Genomic DNA, 18533 nt, shown 5'->3' with positions numbered 1-18533 from the left:
AAAACTGTTGCTAAGCAGAAATGCAGGAGCAGGTAGGAGGTGCAGCTCAAGATAATTTAAATAAATTGTATGTGTTGCTTAGATATATTTACACACTTTAATATCTTAATATATTACATAAAAAGGTATCTGTTATTATTTCTTGTCTATCCATTGGTTTTGTTAAAATTTATTATTACTTTTTAAAATTAAATACATGCACATGTATGTGAGTGAGACACATGTGCCATGGAGCGTGAGCTAAGGTCAGAGAATAACATGCAAGAACTGGGTTTCTCTTTCCAGAATGTGGCGCCCAGAGACTGATCTCTTGGCTTGGCGGTAGAAATCTTTTCCCTCTGAGCCATCTCACTGACCCCTATCCATCGTTTTTTGCCAGGAAGAGATTTGAGTCCGTCCAGTAAAGTGGGCAAGAATTCTTCCCAATGATACTCATTCCTAAATTGTTTCAGATAAATGGACAGAATTTTGCTGCTGCCAAGTTTCTCATTCTTGGAAAGTGGTTTTGGCTTTTTCCCCTCTTCATCTTGGAGAACTCATGTTTCTTCTTCCTTTTCCTCTGCAGCAAACACAAGCGTGTTCTAGTAATGTGCATCTTATCAGCAAACTGAAAACCATTCTTTTCCAGTAATAAGCCATTTCAAACATCTGCACTTTATTTTATGAAAATCCTTTGTCAGTCAAGATAAGCAACGAAATAGAAAAGTTCAGATTTCTAAAGATAATTGCTCAACGATGTGACACTCTATTATTATGTACATGCAACAGTAGGTAGGTCAGTCTCCCCACGAAATCTGATACAAGCCTCTAAGGTCATTGTGGATCTATAATCTTAGCCCTTAATTTTTTTTTTCATTGAAAAACTTCAGACCGAAGAGTTCCTGCAGTCATGGAAAGGACTGATCATAGCAGATAGCAAGATTTAAACACATTTGCTAGAGACTCCCACAAATAAGCTGAGGGGCTCATGACCTAGGAGGCAGAGCTGTTTAACCTCTTCAGGACTTTTATAAGAAAAAAAAAAGTGTTGTTATTACCCTTACAGTGGAGGTTTGGGGATGTTCCAGGAACAGAATAGAAGGGATATTTTTCCCATTTAAATTAAGCTATGTGGGAAGTCAGTGACCAAATATATGAAAGAGGTTCAAGTGTGAACACCCTAGAGGTTACAAGAGCATGTCACTTCCCTCTTGAGAAAGTATCAGTCCATCACATTCCCAGTAGACTCTAACTTGGCGGTTCTCAACCTGTCAGTCGTGATCCCTTCGGCAAACTTCTGTCTTCAAAAATATTTACATTAGACTCATAACAGTAGCAAAATTACAATTATGAAGTAGCAACGAAATAATTCTGTGGTTGGGGGTCAACACAACACGAGGAACTGAACTAAAGGGTCACGGTGTTAGGAAGGTTGAGAACCGCTGCTTTAACTCATTGTCAAGAACCTTCAGGTTCTGCCAATATGCAACTTCTTCCTCTTGAGTCTTGTGCTCTAGACACATCATCCATCCTCATCGCCTCCTTCATGTTTCCCACCTACAGATCATCTCATAAATCTGCCTAAACATCTCCGCACAGACGACTTCCTTCCTCCTGTATCTCAAGGATTTCAATTCTTCCCATTAGGATGTACGTGCCACCAGAAGCTTCTATTTGCTCTGCTGTCGTCGTTCCTAGCAGTGGACTGTTAGTAACTAGAACGGGGACCCTTCGATGAGTCCAGTGACATCTAAAGCAGGTTTCTTGTCTATCCCTCAAGTTTACAAATGAGTCTGACCTCACCAGTCCCACCAAGGTTAGTCAGCAGCTGACAAAAGATACATCTTTGTCAAGGTGTCCAGATGGCCAGCATTTTTCTGTTGTCTTCCAATCAGCATTTTATACATTAGCCTTTGCCTTTCATAGCATCTTTTGATTTTTACCATTTTGATCTTCTCTTAGTAAGTTCCTTCTCTCTGTGATAATAAGGCAAGAATGTTCTTGTTTAGAGCAGGCTATCTGGAGGACATTTTTAGGATTTATAAGTGATCTTCAGCGTTTTCCTTCATAAAGATAGAATAAGGACCTTAAGGAATAGGTGGAATCTGGGTTGGTCTCAAAATTGTCACAGTAGAGTTTTAAATTTGTGTGTGTGCAAAGGAACTCTGGAAATACAGACAAGATGTGGGTGAACGTAGATGTCTGAGAGATGGAGACAACAGTTTAGAAAAAGAGACAAGACTGTGTAACTATTCCACTTTTGTGTGGCATTGAGGATCAAACCCAGAGCTGTGTGCAGACTAGGAGAGAGCTCCACCATGAGACCCATCCCTTGGTCTTATTCTGCAACCTCAATATATTTTTGAAAAACTGTATCCATCTTATGCACTGTGTTCACCAAATAATTGAAACTCATTGAGCAAGAGTGAAAATAATATACTTACATGTAAACAGGTCACGCAAGATCATTTTTTATTTTCAAAACCAGGCAGGAAGTGTGGTGGTGTCCATATGTGGCCATGAAATTGAACAGATGGACTCGTAGCTATGAAGGTTGTGCTCCTGTACAAAACCCAGACTATTTTAGGAGTTCTAAATGTTATCCCATAAATTCTCTATTGTAGGAGCTAAAAGAAAACACATTATGAAGGCTTCCAGAAAGGCTGATAAAACTTAAAACAAGTCCAAATTCCTTTACTAATTGAAGTTGCTTAATTCTTTGTTTCTACTGCCTTTTGTGCATTATATGTGTATATCACTTACATAACAATATTAAAACTGTTTGGACGTGCAATGAATAGGGAATACAAACAGACTGAAGACTCCATTTAAGTGGCAAACAGTGACATCGTATGTCATCATACATAATTAAGGTTTTTAATAGTTGATTGACAGTTATGAATTAGCATGGGCAAGGCAAATATAAGAGCAGCCTATCCATGCATATGGTTAAAGATGAATGAACTATTTTTTCTTGGCTTCTAGGCCCATGAACCTTCAGCTTTTGCAATGAATAAAAGGATCCTCTATGCAAGCCTCAAAACATTTCTCTGTATTTTTCTCCTTGCATATTTTTTCCAGGTTAGCTGATTTAATTAAATATTCTCTAAAACACTGGATGTTAAGAAACGCACAGAATCTAAGACTCTGAGATCTCCCACTTTAGCGTTGATTAAAATCGATGAGTTTGGAGTTTTCTGTTAAATCAAAAGCTCCTGGCTTTCAGCAACTCTTTATTTTTGGAGAAACAGCTTTTTCTTTGTGTAACAAAAAAGGCTTAGGAAAGCTTCTTAAAAAAAAAAAAAAGCCTTAAAGGCTGCCGAATCTTAAAATAGCCCCTAAGAACTGTAGCAGAAGTAGTGTGTGCAAATGCTTTAGGCTCAGAACCAGAGGCGCTCGGGCTTCCTAGTTCAGCACTTGCCCTTTGCTGGGGTTACAAACTGCAGCTCAGTACTCCTGCTGTGCTGTGCCTTCCCCAGAACTCATTACTGAGAGAAGAGGACATTTCTTTCGTTTCTTTCTCATGAATACCATTCTCTGAGTAGCCCGCAGTATCGCCGCACAAACATCTTATGCACCGCGTATGCTGTTAGTGGACTATAGTTACAGAAACTCTGAGTATGAAATGTTCCCACGACTATGTGTCTTTACTCACAAGGAGCTTGAAATTTACCTAGTGCCTCCCCTGTATGCCTGTGCTTCCTAGGTATTCACAGTGAAGGGACATTGGCTCTGTCCTCTAGAAATTCTTCCTATGGGAGTGGAGAAAGGGTATACAGATTCTTGCCATGCGCGGGATACAAAAACATTTAAGCAACATCTCTTTTTACGATTGATGATAGAAATGTGGAAATAAATGGAATAAAGAGTCTTATTTCCTGCCATGCTAGTGAAAGCAGTTGTTCAGTACAAGACGCACCGAGGGACCACAGGATGTGAGAAAGCAAGGACAGGAAGAAATGCCTCAATTTGAATAAGAAATTCTAAGGAAGATAATTTAGGAATTCTGCATATGTTCCGTGCTCACTGTGATGTTGGTTGATTTTCGCCTTCCTTTCACTTCTGTGTGGGATGATTGGTACAGAGGGGCTGTCGTTTCTTGGCAGTATGTTGTCAGAGCTGGATAATTTCTGTCGCAAATGGGCCACCATCTGTATTAGGACTCAATACAAAAGCAGTTTATTTCACATGCCCACTGCGAGGCACATAAATGTGTTGGTGGAATTGATATTTTCTAGAGGTCATCCAGGGACTGAGTTTTAGAGAGGCACAGCCATCTTCAGATGGCAAGTTCTGGGGCCACTTTGAGACTATCTCCATTGCTGAGGGCAGAAAAACTTGGAAGAGCTGAATAAGAGGTGTCAATAGACCACACCGCGAGATGATAGACTGCATTGACTGGGCTGTGGTTGATGGCTGTGTCTGACTACAAGGGAAGATGGGAAATGTAGTCCATCTGTGTCCAGACTGAAGGAGAGAATGCAGGATTGGAGGCCTGACCATAAATCTCCACCATAAACAATGGGGCTGGGATGATTGGCTACCAGGCCATTGGAGTGACCAGTGACACTCGTTCAGTTTAAGGCAGTTTTCTTGAAGTACCGAACAACTCAGAATCAAATGTATGACTCTGGTCAATGGGCCTCGATGTATATATTAACGAAATTTCATTTTAGTTTAATTATGGATTAAATTTCCTTTATTTTTCTTTTCTTTCTGGAAGAGCCACCTGCTAGGAAATTAGGTTTTGCAATTGGTATGAGAGTTTTGGACAGCAGAACAAAATAAATTTCTGTTACCAGTTTCTATTACCAAATTGCTTATCTGCTTTATTCTATCTGTAAAGATTCATTGTTGTAACCCTTTTGGCAGTGCCTATGAGGACACACGATGTGATTTTAACCAATCACACAGACAAATTCTTCCTGTGATTCTTAGGAAAGTTAGGAGATGGCGTGGGTCTTGGCTTAGCAGAAAGAGGAAGGCCCGGGCAGTTCACACTTTATTTTGCAAATATTTATCACGTGCCTTGTGTGTGCCAGGCCACCACAACGGGCATGGTCTAATCGATGGACATTGACTTTGTGTCAGACTCCATGCTAGGCAGCAAACATCTGTTTCCTCTTTTAATCCTCCCCAAATCCTACTGAGGCAGAAGTTAAAGCCTCTGAGAAATTGAAAGGCCACTGAGATTAAATCCTGTAACCAAGGTCACTTATTAGTCATACGCAGTAGTAAAACTAGGATTGGAAACCAAGTATGTGTGGCTCTAAAATTTTTTTTTTCCAGTATGATACTTTGGTTCCTTGGGTGACTGCGTGTCGTTCTGATTATTAGCATAACAGCATATGAGAGCTTGGCAAATATTTGCTTATAAAATGAAGCAAGGGGCAGGAAGGAGCTAAGGGATTAGGTCTCTGGGATCAGACCCCACCCCCTTTACTAGAAGCCAGGACTTAAGAGTATTAAGCACAGATGTTTTATCTTGTTTTCACCGATGTGGGGGAAGTTTCCAAAAGAGACTAGAAAAGCCATAGAAAAAGCAATCCCTTTTTTTTTTCTTAAATTTACCTTCTAAGGAACTTCTCTTACTGCTATTCTTTCCACAGCAACTGTTCCTGTCTATCCCAAATTATGGAGGCAAAATAACCAACCTCTCACAGAATGCCAGGGACATGCTGAGAGATGTTGGTGCCTTAATGGAAACCATAGGATGGCGGGCCATCTCCAGCTAGTTCTTAGCTGAGGTCAAGCTGATCAGTGCAGGGTGGTGATATTGACCAAGGTAGTTGTGCCCACAGCATACCAAGAGTTCCTTCAGCCTCGGTAAACTGTGAATGTAATTCTGGGGACAATGAGCTCTCATAGGACACCTGTGAGCACGAGTTGCACATTTATGAATCAAAAAGTCTACGATAGATACGAAAGTTGCTTTGCTGAGTAAGACGTTCTCTAAATTAGAGAATGTTGATTATGGACAATATCCACGTCTTGGTCATAAACAGTGTATCAAGAAAAATGACTGACTGCTCCAGTTCACTGGCATAAAGACCTGTTATATCCCAAATCTTATTTATAACTATCCTGTTGTCATATTTACCATGTCTGGTAAGTGCTAAGTGTTGATTCATTTCATACAAATTAATTAGGCATCTACTGTGTGATAGGCTAAGGATAGACTATTCAATAGCTCACAGAATCTGTGCTCTAACTGTACTTCCCTTCCTGTCGACAGTCAGACAGGATTATAAATACAAAGAAAATGAGAGATCTCATAACAGTGAGATCTAAATGATCTGGAGTCTAAGGAACAGCTTCTTCTGAAATGGCTTAGATTAAGGAGCTACAATACTTTGGAAGCATGGGGCAGGCTGTTTAAATGAATCAGGGAGTATTGGAGGCAATATTTGAATGGGTTTATGAGGGAATGGAGGAGATTGAAGGGGAAAAAAATCCTTATCTCAGGAGATAGCTATTAAGTGACCCTGATTCAGAAAGGGAGAGAAAAGCAGAAAAAAGCTGCCGGAGGAAGCAAAGGACGTTGTAAGCCGTGGGGGCGACCTTAGCATTTCTATTCTCAATCTGAAGGGAAGCTGTTGGCTTGTTAAAGGGAATCTGGGTAGCATCTCTAAGTGGAGCTACTGATGAGGTTTGGTAAGTGAACTGTACTTGAACAAGAATGAAGGTAGAGAATCCATGTCAAAGGAGCCAGAATTCTCCTCTCTAGGGTGTGAGGTTGACTGAACCCAGAATAGCAATGCTAAATGGAGTGAGACAGGTCAGGAAATTTAGAATCATAAACATACACTTTTAGCAATGGTTCTTATCAAAAATAAGAAAGCCAAGCATTTTCTCCTCTGGGAGTTTATATTCTAGCAGAGAAGGTAAGAACCACACAGATAAACTAATGATAAAAAAAGTCAAAGGTAAAATAAATAGTAGCAAGTGGAGTACAGAAGAAGTAAATAAAATATGAAAGATACTGTATAGCCAGGGAAGAATTTTCTCCCTTCCCTCACTCCCTCCCTTCCTTCCTCCCTCCCTGCCTCTCTCCCTCTCTCTCTCCCGTCCTTTCTTTCTTTCTTTCTTTCTTTCTTTCTTTCTTTCTTTCTTTCTTTCTTTCTTTCTTTCCTTCCTTCCTTCCTTCCTTCCTTCTTTCTTTCTTTCTTTAAGAATTTTTTTATTCATTTTATATACATTGGACATTTGGTATTATGACTTTTTTGGCTTCAGTGTTTTCTTTGACTGACAAATCTATTTCCTCTACTGTATCTTCCATGCCAGAGATTCTCTCTTCCATCTCTTGTGTTCTGTTGGTTATGCTTGCATCTGTAGTTCCTGTCCGTTTACTCAGATTTTCTATTTCCAGCATTCCCTCACTTTGTGTCTTCTTCATTGCTTCTATTTCAATTTTCAGGTCTAGAACTGTTTCCTTCACCTGTTTGATTGCTTTTTCTTGGCTTTCTTTAAGGAATTTATTGATTTCTTCTATTTTTTTGTTTGTCTTTTCCTCAATTTCTTTAAGGGAGTTTTTCATTTCTTCTTTAAAGGTCTCTATCATCTTCATAAAGTTATTTTTAAGGATGCTTTCTTCTGCTTCTTCTACATTGTGATGTTCAGGTCTTGCTGTTGTAGAATCACTATGTTTTGGTGGTGCCATATTGCTCTTTATGTTGTTGCATGCATTTTTGCACTGGCATCTACCCATTTCTTCCTCCAATAGGTACAAGAGGTGTCTGTGTCTGAAGGAGCTGCTCTTGGTCCAATCTGTGCTTCCCGTGTCTGTGTAACAGGTGACCACTCTTGGTCCAATCGGAGCTCTTGGTCCAATCAGATCTGGCAGATTCTGTGTCTTGGAACCACTGAGGTTGCAGGGGGATGGGTGGGTTTGGGGCAGGGGATGGGTCTGATGAGGGGGTGTTGGTGGGGAGGTCTGCCCACTTGGAGTCTTCCCTGCTGGCCTGCAACTGGGGCAGTGATGGGCAGGGGTGGGAGAGCATGGATCCTGCCTTAGGGCCTAGGTCCCAGAGGCAGGACTCTCTGGGTAGGAGAATAGTCACTCACCTCTTGGTCCAACCAGAGCTGGCAGATTCTGTGTCTCAGGTAGCCACTGAGGTCACAGGGGGATGGGTGAGTTTGGGGTAGGGAGTGGGTCTTGTAGATTGCAGGGTCTGATCGGGGGTTTTGGTAGGGAGGTGTGCCCATAGGAGTCTTCCCTGCTGGCCTGCAACTGGGGCAGCAATGGGTGGGGTTGGGGGACTCGGATCTCTCTCTCTTTTTTTCTTTCTTCCTTCCTTCCTTCCTTTCTTTCCTTTCTTTTGTTGTTCTGTCCTTCTGTCTTTCTTCATTTCTTTATTTTTTCATTTTTCCTTCTCTCTCTCTCTCTCTCTCTCTCTCTCTCTCTCTCTCTCTCTCGTAAAAAGTTCTCATTCATGTAGTCTAGGCTGGCCTTGAACTCACTGTCTTTGGGGTGGCCATGATCTCCCTGAACAACATGACCAGTTATGGACCAGGTGCTCACAATGCATGAGTCTATGAGGAAAACTGTCCATTCACATCATAGCAACATTGTGTGCACGTGTGTGTGAATACAAGGGAGACAACATTAGACATCATATCCATATGCACATGAGGTTAATTGGTCCCCATTTCTAATCGGATCCTTTGTTTAAAGCTAATGTTTCCTTACAATGAAATTACCATTTCCCCCCTGGTAATTAGGAAGCATCTTTTGAGGTGATGCTTAGCAGAAAGCTCCCATTACTTCTCCAACTTTGAAAGCTTCACGATCAGTTCATCTAATTATTGCCTGACTCATTAACTATGATGATAGTTTCCAAATGCTGTTTTCTAATCCCATCCTTCCCTCTACCTTGAACTGACTTTCTCTTCTCTTACTTACTTTTTTTTTTTTTATATCCATGAGTTCTCTTGGATTCCCACTTTATTCAGTACCTTGAATCATCTCATAATATTTATTTTGTTGATCTGGATGTCTTAGATTTGGCTGCTGAGAGCTCTTTCATACTGGGCTTCGGTGTCCCTTGTACACATCTCTATCACTGATTAAACACATCCCCCTCCTTGCTTTCTAGTACAAAGGGCTTTCCCTGGCTCATCGTTTACATCCTTTAACCTAGACCCCCACAAGGAAGTCATCTTTTGTAAGATTTTTTGAGTTGTGATTTTAAGGGTAACAAGGAAACAACTTGGGAGACAGCTGGGGCTGGGGGGAAGAGGTAGAAAATAATAAGCCATGGTTGGTTCAGCAGCAGGGCTGCCTGGGCAAGTTCAGGGATCAGAAAGAATGCCAACGTGGTTCATGTTTCGTTGAAGATGGAGCACATTAGACACGACCAGAAAGAATCAGGATTGTAGCCATATTGTTATGAGCAAAGGATGCTATATGTTTAATTACATATATATTTCAATCAGAGCTATATACAAGTAATAGTGAGGAATATTTCCTTTGAGGAGGTCAAGAGCCAGGAGACGGGCAAGCAAAGAGAAAGCACAGCATCACAAAGGAGAAAGAAAGTGACACCCAGCCCTGGACACCTGGAGGAGGTACCTCATCAGCAGCCGAGAAGAAGGATCCGTGCAGTGCTGATTTTTCAACAGATTCAAAACAAAAAACCACAGATAATAAGACCAGTTGTGACTAGCTCACCATCCAGAGGGGGAAGTGTGTGTGTGTGTGTGTGTGTGTGTGTGTGTGTGTGTGTGTGTATGTGCGGGCGCGCGCGCGCACGTGTGCGTGTGCGTGTGCGAGCACACGCTTCAGCAGGATTATAGACAAGAGGGTGGTGATGGCTACAAGACAGAGAAAGATCACCAGGGGCACACAGCAGTAGGAGAAGATGGCAGCTGAAAGCCACCTTCCATGTATCGATGCCACACTTTAAAAATAGAAAAGAAAGGTAGCCGGGCTCCTTCAGGCTGCAGAGATCCAGAACATTCCTGACAATGATTACTTTTAGTCTGGCAGGAAGAAACATGAACAGCAAGGGAAAGGCACTTAAGAAACAACAGCCCAGTAAATAGCACTGCAACTGGGATCCTGACACTAACTCATTGCAAGAGGAGGCAGCAAGCAGCCTCTACCGTTGTAGGACTAGTGATGGGGTCATGGTTCCTGGATTCACAATACAAATGCCTTAGAAATCTGTACAAACGCCTGAGGGCATAGCTTAGTAAAATGTTTGCCTATCATGCACAATGCTCTGAGTTCAACATGGCTTGGTGGCACGGGCCTGCGATCCCAGCATCGGGGAAGTGCACACTGGAGAATTAGGAGTTCAAGGTCATCTCTGGCTACACAGCAAGTTTGGAGGGTAGTCTGGGCTTCATGGGATCTTGTCTCAGAAAAACCAAAGAAGCAAAGTTGAAGAAAGGAAAAGAAAGAGTAACAAGCTTTCTACAGCCCCTCTATGGTGTTCAGACCTAATTCCATTGTTCCTGGATTTCTGAGACCTCATATGAATAGAACTCCATTTGGACTCTGTTCAGGAGGAATCATGGGAAATAGTTGGATAAGACAATCAGCCAAAAGATCTCATACTTCCTGCACTGTTGCTAATTCGAGGCTGCACTGGGCTGTTCCAGGCTCTCTTCATGTTTCCTTTGACCTTTCTTCCCCTCCAACCCAAGCTTACTTACTTCTTATTTTTGTTTTCCCATTCCTTTATTCATACACTAGTGTACGCTCTCGGACTTGTATTTTAACTCAGTGACTTCAAGTAATCATAAAAACTGCTAGTCACTTCCTATTTTCTTTCTCCCAGTTTGTCCTGTACAAATACTTCTTGACTATACATCATGTAGCTGTGAACTTCGTGGGGGGTGAGAAGGCACAAACCGTGCCAGACTCAAAAGACAAGTTCAATGAATCTGGTTGAACAAAGAAAAACACAAATTGCCAAGATTTCAAGGACACAAAAAGGAGCTAAATGCCAGTCACCCGAACAGCGCTGGAGTAGACTGAATGGGCATTGGTTAGTGTCTGCTGTTTAGAAATGGGGATATGCTCTTGTGTGTGTTCTATGGCTTGTAACCCGCTGTTATCATAAACAACAAAACAGTTCCCAACCATATTTCATAAATATTCCCCGTAATGAAAACCTGTTGAATTGTGCTGTGCTTTCTGTGTGGTTTTGAAGCAGTTTCCCAGGATGATTTTAGACAAGTTCCTCTGATCGGGGCCTTTTCCTTTTCTTTCCTATTTAAATGGCGTATTGAGCCATTGTGAGTCTTTGTGGAATTTAAAGATGCCAGGGGACCACACAAATGATCCCAGATATTTCCTTCTCACTTGGAGACTACCAGACCTGTATATACGTTCATCTGCAGCCACTGCACCTAAGCCCTGCCTCAGGCCCCACAACCCACAGCAAATATGGCCCCTGCCATTTAAGCACTCACTGGACCATGACTTAATTTAGGGGAATTCCTCAAAATAAGATAGAGGCACTACAGAGGAATTTGGGATGAATGCCATCCACCCACCCACCCCCCCACCCCCCCCACCCACCCCCACACCCCATGTGTAGGTTTAAGAAACTATGGAAATCAAAAGTAAAATTAATGTATCTTGTTTGTAAATTGTTTTTCCCAAGAGGAAATAAAAGGTAAAACCCAAAGTGTGTGCACCACGTTGTTGCCTTGAGGATGAGTGTCTTTCTGAAAAACAGCTGAAGGAATTTCATTAGCAACAGCTTTAGTTTTTAAAAGGCAAGGTGCATTACATCTGATGCCCCAAATACTCAAGCATATTTATTCAAATTCGTAAGTCAATGATATAAAAGAATAAATGAGAAAATGATTCTGATAAAAATAAAGAACTGCCTTTGGAGTTGGTATAATGCTCTGCTTTTGAATCTAGTTTAAATATAAAAATACACTGAAGCAACAAGATACAGTAAGCAGTAAGACATTGAACACAGACACACCACACCACACACACACACACACACACACACACACACACACACACACACACACACACACTGAGAAATGCCTCTTTCACTTCTAGGAGGGTATGGAAGTAACCATATCCTTAGGTATGCTGTGAGGATGGTAACTTAAGCTGGCTTGGCGGATCCTGAGTGGGTGGCAGAGACAGGGCAACGCTGAATGAGCCTTTTTGCTGGGGCCAAGCCTGTCCTATCTCCCAGGGCTTGGTCTCATTAGCACCTGCCCCTTGGGGCAGACCTCTGCCAAAGGAAAGACGACCCAAGGAGGAGTGTGCACCATGCCGGGCATAGGCTGAGTCTCAGGCTCACCCGGCTTTTCTGTCTGGCTTTGTTGCAGGCCAGCACATGATCATGGGGTGCTTGGCTGTCTCCCCATTCCCACACTGGGTCATCCCTTGCACTGTCGGCTTGTCTTTCCGGCTGTGGGGGATTGGGAGCCGCGCATGCGCATCGCTGCTTCGGGGGTGGAGGCGGGGGGGGGGGGGGGGGGGGGGGGGCGAGTTCACCTCCCACAACAGCTGGCCTCCCTCCGTTGTGAACCAGTAAATGCTCAAAACTTTTGCTCCACTCCCAAGGGGACCCCCCATTTAAATGATCTTGCATTCACGACCTGCCAACAGGATCTGTAAGCAAGCCAGGAAGAGCGGCAGATTAAGCATAATTATGAATTCCAAGTGGAAGGGAGTAGTTGGAGACTGTTTTTTCGTGATAGGCCCATTTTTCCCCCCTTACTGAAAATTCACGTAGGGAAGTACTGAAGGCTCCCCGGAGTCTTTATATTTAAATGTGTTTTGCCGTGAGTGAGACCTCTGCTTTCACTAAAACAGACAAGAAATCCTCCCAAACTTGACTGCTCTTCTTAGAATTGGATTTCGGTCTGCTCAGGATTTGTATCCAATTTTCTAGAGAAGTATTTTAACATTTATTAACAAGAACTGGTACCAAATGTAACCCTCAAGACATTTCCCAGGCTTAGCTGTCAATGAGCACTTAATCCCGAAGGATCTAGAAATCAGCCCAGCCAGGAAGGATTCAAAGGCTCTTGCAGGCTGTTCTTAAGTGCTTAGCGCGTGGGCATCAGCAACAAGCCAATTGTACTATTTCTTGTTCTAGTCTTCGCAAACGAGGGGAAAAAATCCAAGATGCCGGCCATAGAAAGCCTTGCATTTTCTGTATACACCACACTGACGCCATGCAGCCTCACCATGGGACTGCTTTTCCTAATGCAGCCTGAACTTAGCAACACCTCTTCACATGCTTTCTTGATCTGGCTGATCTTTGCTCTCTTCCTAACGCAGTACCGCAGTATCTGCCAACAGCTATAGCACTGAGGATGACTCGCAGGCGGTCCAAACGGTCTGTTGACTCCTCACACATTATCTGCGCTGTATTTAAAACGTAGGATCAGAAGTGGCTTGACAGTAAGTGAAATGCTGGCTTTTTAACAAGCCCAGTAAAATCCTGGAAAGCAATCACGATAATAATAAAATAATAATGATAGCAGCCAGAGGGACGACGAACTTACAGCGAGGAAGATTTGATGCCAACTTTTCAAGTTCACTCTCTTCGAATCTTTGTAAAACTACGGTACAGACACCATTCTTATCTTTATAGATGAGGAGATGGGAGATTATGCCTAGAGTGTCTAAGTTATTTTCCTAAGACTATGGGGCTTTTTTTTTGGTAGAGAACAGATGAAATTTAAACCTTGACATTCATATGTTTTCGTGGATGCTAAAAATATTTTTTAAAAAATCTTTTATTTAATTGCTTTCAGAGTTGGCTTATAGAACACACAGGAAAAACCAGTCTCATTTCTTTCTAATTGTCTTTCTATAAGATCCTTCTGTTTTCCATATTCCTAAAAATTATTTAAATATATTCATTGTATGTGGTTTAAAAACCAACTAATGCATTTAGTTCAGAGAAAATCCAGATGTTTATTTAAAGCTGCAGTGCCCCCAAATCCCAGTTGAATTAAATCTTCACTTTTTATCCAATTGTGTATTTGTATATAAAAAATTCCTCTTTTATGTATAATTTTAAAGCAGCATATGGCACATTAATATTTAATGCAACCTGGTTTATTTTCTTCATTGTTTACAAAATTATGTTTAACCATTGATATTGTTATATTTATCAAATCATTTAAAGATGAACCAAATGCAAGACAGGAATAAAACACAGAAAGACGTGCGTGCCTGTATGTAATCTGTGCCTCTTCATAAGTACACATCCCCTGGATTAGTGGTTTATGTCTTTAATCATGGTAACAAGACTTTTATTTTGCAAGATGGATTATATTACTCCCTTGTTTGCTGTTGGGTTGTTTAAATACCTCACAACAGTGTCCAATGAATTCTTAGATTCCCATTGAATAGCTATCAGTATGAGACACCTTGCTAGTCCGAATTTTTTTTTTTTAACCTTAAAAAGCATGCACTCTACTGGGTAATCAGAGAACTTCTATCTGCCCATGAATTGGTTGATCAGAACGAATATTTGTCCACAGATGCCCCATGTAGAATCCAAAGGTTGCTTTTGATAGACATGGAATGCCTAAAGGTTTTTGAAATATTTTCATGTCCCAATGAACCATGGGAAAGATGAGTGCTTGTCTAACATAAATCCACACACCCCTGCATATTTTCACAGTTCAGATATAATAGTGACCAGGCAGAGTGACCTGGGGAGGCATCAAAGAAATGATTTTCACATTTTTTTTGGTGGGGTGTTGTTTATTTGGTTTTTTGTTTGAAACGTGTGTGCTCTGATCTTGAAATACCCAAAAGGCCTTAGAAATGCTGATCAAGAGCCCCTCCATCCTGAGCTCAGGAAATCAAGTGTTGGCTTATGAGTAGCAACTGCATCACTCCGAGGGGCAACAGGAAGGGGAGTGAGGCAGCTGAGTGGCGTGCACCTCCTGGTATCATAAAAAGAACAGAGAAATGGCTTGTGTTTTTTCCTAATCATAAAAACAATATATCCAAGTCATGAAAAAAAGGGGGGAGGGGAACAACATATCCAGAGGTTTTCTTGAAAAATATTTGGCAAGTCTGATTAAGAATACGGCCGCTGGAGGAACTTCTGTTCAGTGTTGTAGAACTCTTATTTCCCTCTGCTCTGTGGAGTCTGATATCCCCGCACTTCTCTTTGTGAAAACGACAGCATCCCTGCCTTCTTCCCAGTAATCCTTCCAGCTCGTGCCCTCCCCCTGTGTGTCTTTGGCCAAAGCCCCAACGTGGTGAGTGTTCTAGAGGTGCCTGGATTGGGAAGTTTGGGGACAAAACTCAATGGTGGCACCTTTTACCCCTTATCAAGAGCCCCAAGGAAATACAAGGTAAATGTCACGAAGTCTTCTTCTGAACTCATTGATTCTTTGAAGCCTGTGTGGTTACGGTGTTCTGCTTGATGCTGGGGATGGAATGGGCTTTCCCAAAAGCAATGTGAAGCTTTCAGTCTGATGAGTTGGTGAAAGAGCAGGACTTCACCAAACAACCAGATACTGTTTGCTGAAGTCAGTGGCTGTGAAGGACAGAGGCAGCATGCACTGAGATGGAACCAAAATGGCTTTGGGCACAGGTAGAGTGGGCATGCAGGGTCTCAGATCTCGGCTGCGTGGGAAGTGTGGGAAGGAGCCAGAGAAGAAGCAGTATGAAAAGCCCTAGAGTGAAAAAGACTTTAGGGTACCAGGTCAGCCTGACCCTGATCCCACAAGCACAGAGTAATGGGGGACAGGAAGGCATGGCTTGTTAAGGTGGTATGTGGGGCCCTTGCATACGATTGTCTGGTCGGTCTATGCCTGAATATTATTACTAACCCATAAAATGAAGTTAATGACATCTTCTCCAGAAGACACATGGAAAGATTACATGAGATATGCTCCACTGTAGACACCTCAGTCACAAGAACCCTCCTCTCCGGCTTCCTTCTGGTACAGGCAGTCCTTCCAAAATTAAAGACATGTGTATCTTCTTGAGAATTTAACCTGCTGGAAATTTAAAGCTATTGCTTACCTTTAAAAAATGATTGAATCATAAATTAGACCTAGTTTCTTGGACGGAAAATGTACCCATCCAAACTCAGTGTGAAGACAGTTTAGAAATTGCATTTTCCCCCTTACAATGCAGTCAGTTTCATAGAGAAATACTCAGCCATACATCTGACCATTAGTAGGGGAATTAATTTTTAAAATCAAACCCACCACGATGAATTATGAGCAAATGAATGATTGGCAAGGTAGAAAAAGAGAACTGGACAGCTGAGTGCCCGGTGTATGTCAAACTCTGCCAAGTGGCCTGGGCATGTCAGTATTTGGGTCAGGAAGGAGGAGAGGGAAGCGTAATTTCTTAACTTCATGTTTTGACTTTACCTGTCACGCAGCTCATGCCTGAGAAGACATTTCTAAACTGCAGCTCAATCTGCGATCAGGAGGATTTTACAGTGTTCACTGATCCTGAGAAGCTTTAAGGAACTATTGCCTCAGAATCTGAAAATGCAGAGATCAGAAAAAAACGGCCAGAAGCAAAGTGTGTTGACGTTTCAATGTGGAACTCACTGCGTTTCTACGTGGTGCTCACTCATCCATGCCCACTCATTCTAACCCCTCTTCCTCTCAAGAGCTAGCCAGCTACATGGCTGCCACAAAAGCATGCGATTCTGGTTTTTCCTTTGTGTGGAGACTGACCTCTTGTCTCGTGGAGGATGCTGCATAGCCAAGTAAAACTAGTATTTGTGTAGTTCAGGTGTCTGCGTGTTTCACTGCAGGCCGTTCGGGTGTCTGTGTGTTCCACTGCAGGCTGTTCAGGTGTCTGTGTGTTCCACTGCAGGCCATTCAGGTGTCCGTGTGTTCCACTGCAGGCCGTTCGGGTGTCTGCGTGTTCCACAGGTGTCTGTGTTCCACTGCAGGCTGTTCAGGTGTCTGTGTGTTCCCCTGCAGGCCGTTCAGGTGCCTGTGTGTTCCACTGCAGGCCGTTCGGGTGTCTGTGTGTTCCACTGCAGGCCGTTCGGGTGCCTGTGTGTTCCACTGCAGGCCGTTCAGGAGTCTGTGTGTTCCACTGCAGGCCGTTCAGGAGTCTGTGTGTTCCACTGCAGGCCGTTCAGGTGTCTGTGTGTTCCACTGCAGGCCATTCGGGTGTCTGCGTGTTCCACTGCAGGCCGTTCAGGTGTCTGTGTGTTCCACTGCAGGCCGTTCGGGTGTCTGTGTGTTCCATTGCAGGTCGTTCGGGTGTCTGTGTGTTCCATTGCAGGCCATTCGGGTGTCTGTGTGTTCCACTGCAGGCCGTTCGGGTGTCTGTGTGTTCCACTGCAGGCCATTCGGGTGTCTGTGTGTTCCACTGCAGGCCGTTCGGGTGTCTGTGTGTTCCACTGCAGGCCGTTCGGGTGTCTGTGTGTTCCATTGCAGGCCATTCGGGTGTCTGTGTGTTCCACTGCAGGCCGTTCAGGAGTCTGTGTGTTCCACTGCAGGCCGTTCAGGTGTCTGTGTGTTCCATTGCAGGTCGTTCGGGTGTCTGTGTGTTCCACTGCAGGCCGTTCAGGTGTCTGTGTGTTCCATTGCAGGTCGTTCGGGTGTCTGCGTGTTCCACTGCAGGTCGTTCGGGTGTCTGTGTGTTCCACTGCAGGCCGTTCAGGTGTCTGTGTGTTCCATTGCAGGTCGTTCGGGTGTCTGCGTGTTCCACTGCAGGCCATTCGGGTGTCTGTGTGTTCCATTGCAGGCCGTTCAGGTGTCTGTGTGTTCCATTGCAGGTCGTTCGGGTGTCTGTGTGTTCCACTGCAGGCCGTTCGGGTGTCTGCGTGTTCCACTGCAGGCCGTTCAGGTGTCTGTGTGTTCCACTGCAGGCCGTTCGGGTGTCTGTGTGTTCCACTGCAGGCACCAGCCAGCAAATACTCAGGAAAGGCAGTCTGCTCTACTCCAGGGAGGAACAGAACTGTAGCCATCATTGAATATAGTCCAGGCTAGTCCTCACTCAAAATGGGGCTTCTAGGCTTCTAGGCTTCTAGGCTCAGTGTGTGTGTGTGTGTGTGTGTGTGTGTGTGTGTGTGTGTGTGTGTGTGTGTGTCGCACCCACTCTAATCTCCCACAATAAATAAAATAGTTATACATACATAAAAATGAAAAAAAAAACAGGGGGCCCATCAGAGCAAATGTAGGACTTCTCAATCTGAGGCTTTGGAGTCTTGCTAAAATTTTATTATATTTACTTATTTATTCATTTATTTTGTGCGTGCAAGCGTGTGGCTGTGCCACAGTAGGGGTGCGGAGGTCAGGCAACAACTTACGAGTCTTTTCTATCCTTCCACCATGCAGGTCCCGGAAACCACACTTGGGTTGTCAGCCTTGGCAGCAAGCACCCGTTCCTTGAGCCAGCCGGTTAGCTCGGGGAGCTGGGAGCTCTTGAGGAAAATCCATTTTTTTTTTTTTCTGCTTCTGTTTCATAGCATTCAACTTGACAGCTGGACTTTAGACTTCATAACAAACACTTTATGCACATCATTTTTTTTTTTTTTTGTGCCATTCGAAACGGTCCTTGGGTCCTTTTCTCCTTAGTTCTCATTATTTTGGGGAGGGAGGGAAGCGGTTTT

Source organism: Peromyscus californicus, unplaced genomic scaffold (genome assembly GCF_007827085.1).
Source record: "Peromyscus californicus insignis strain IS unplaced genomic scaffold, ASM782708v3 Scaffold_21__1_contigs__length_65335640, whole genome shotgun sequence".
NCBI lineage: Eukaryota > Metazoa > Chordata > Mammalia > Rodentia > Cricetidae > Peromyscus > Peromyscus californicus.
This window is presented reverse-complemented; position numbering follows the sequence as displayed.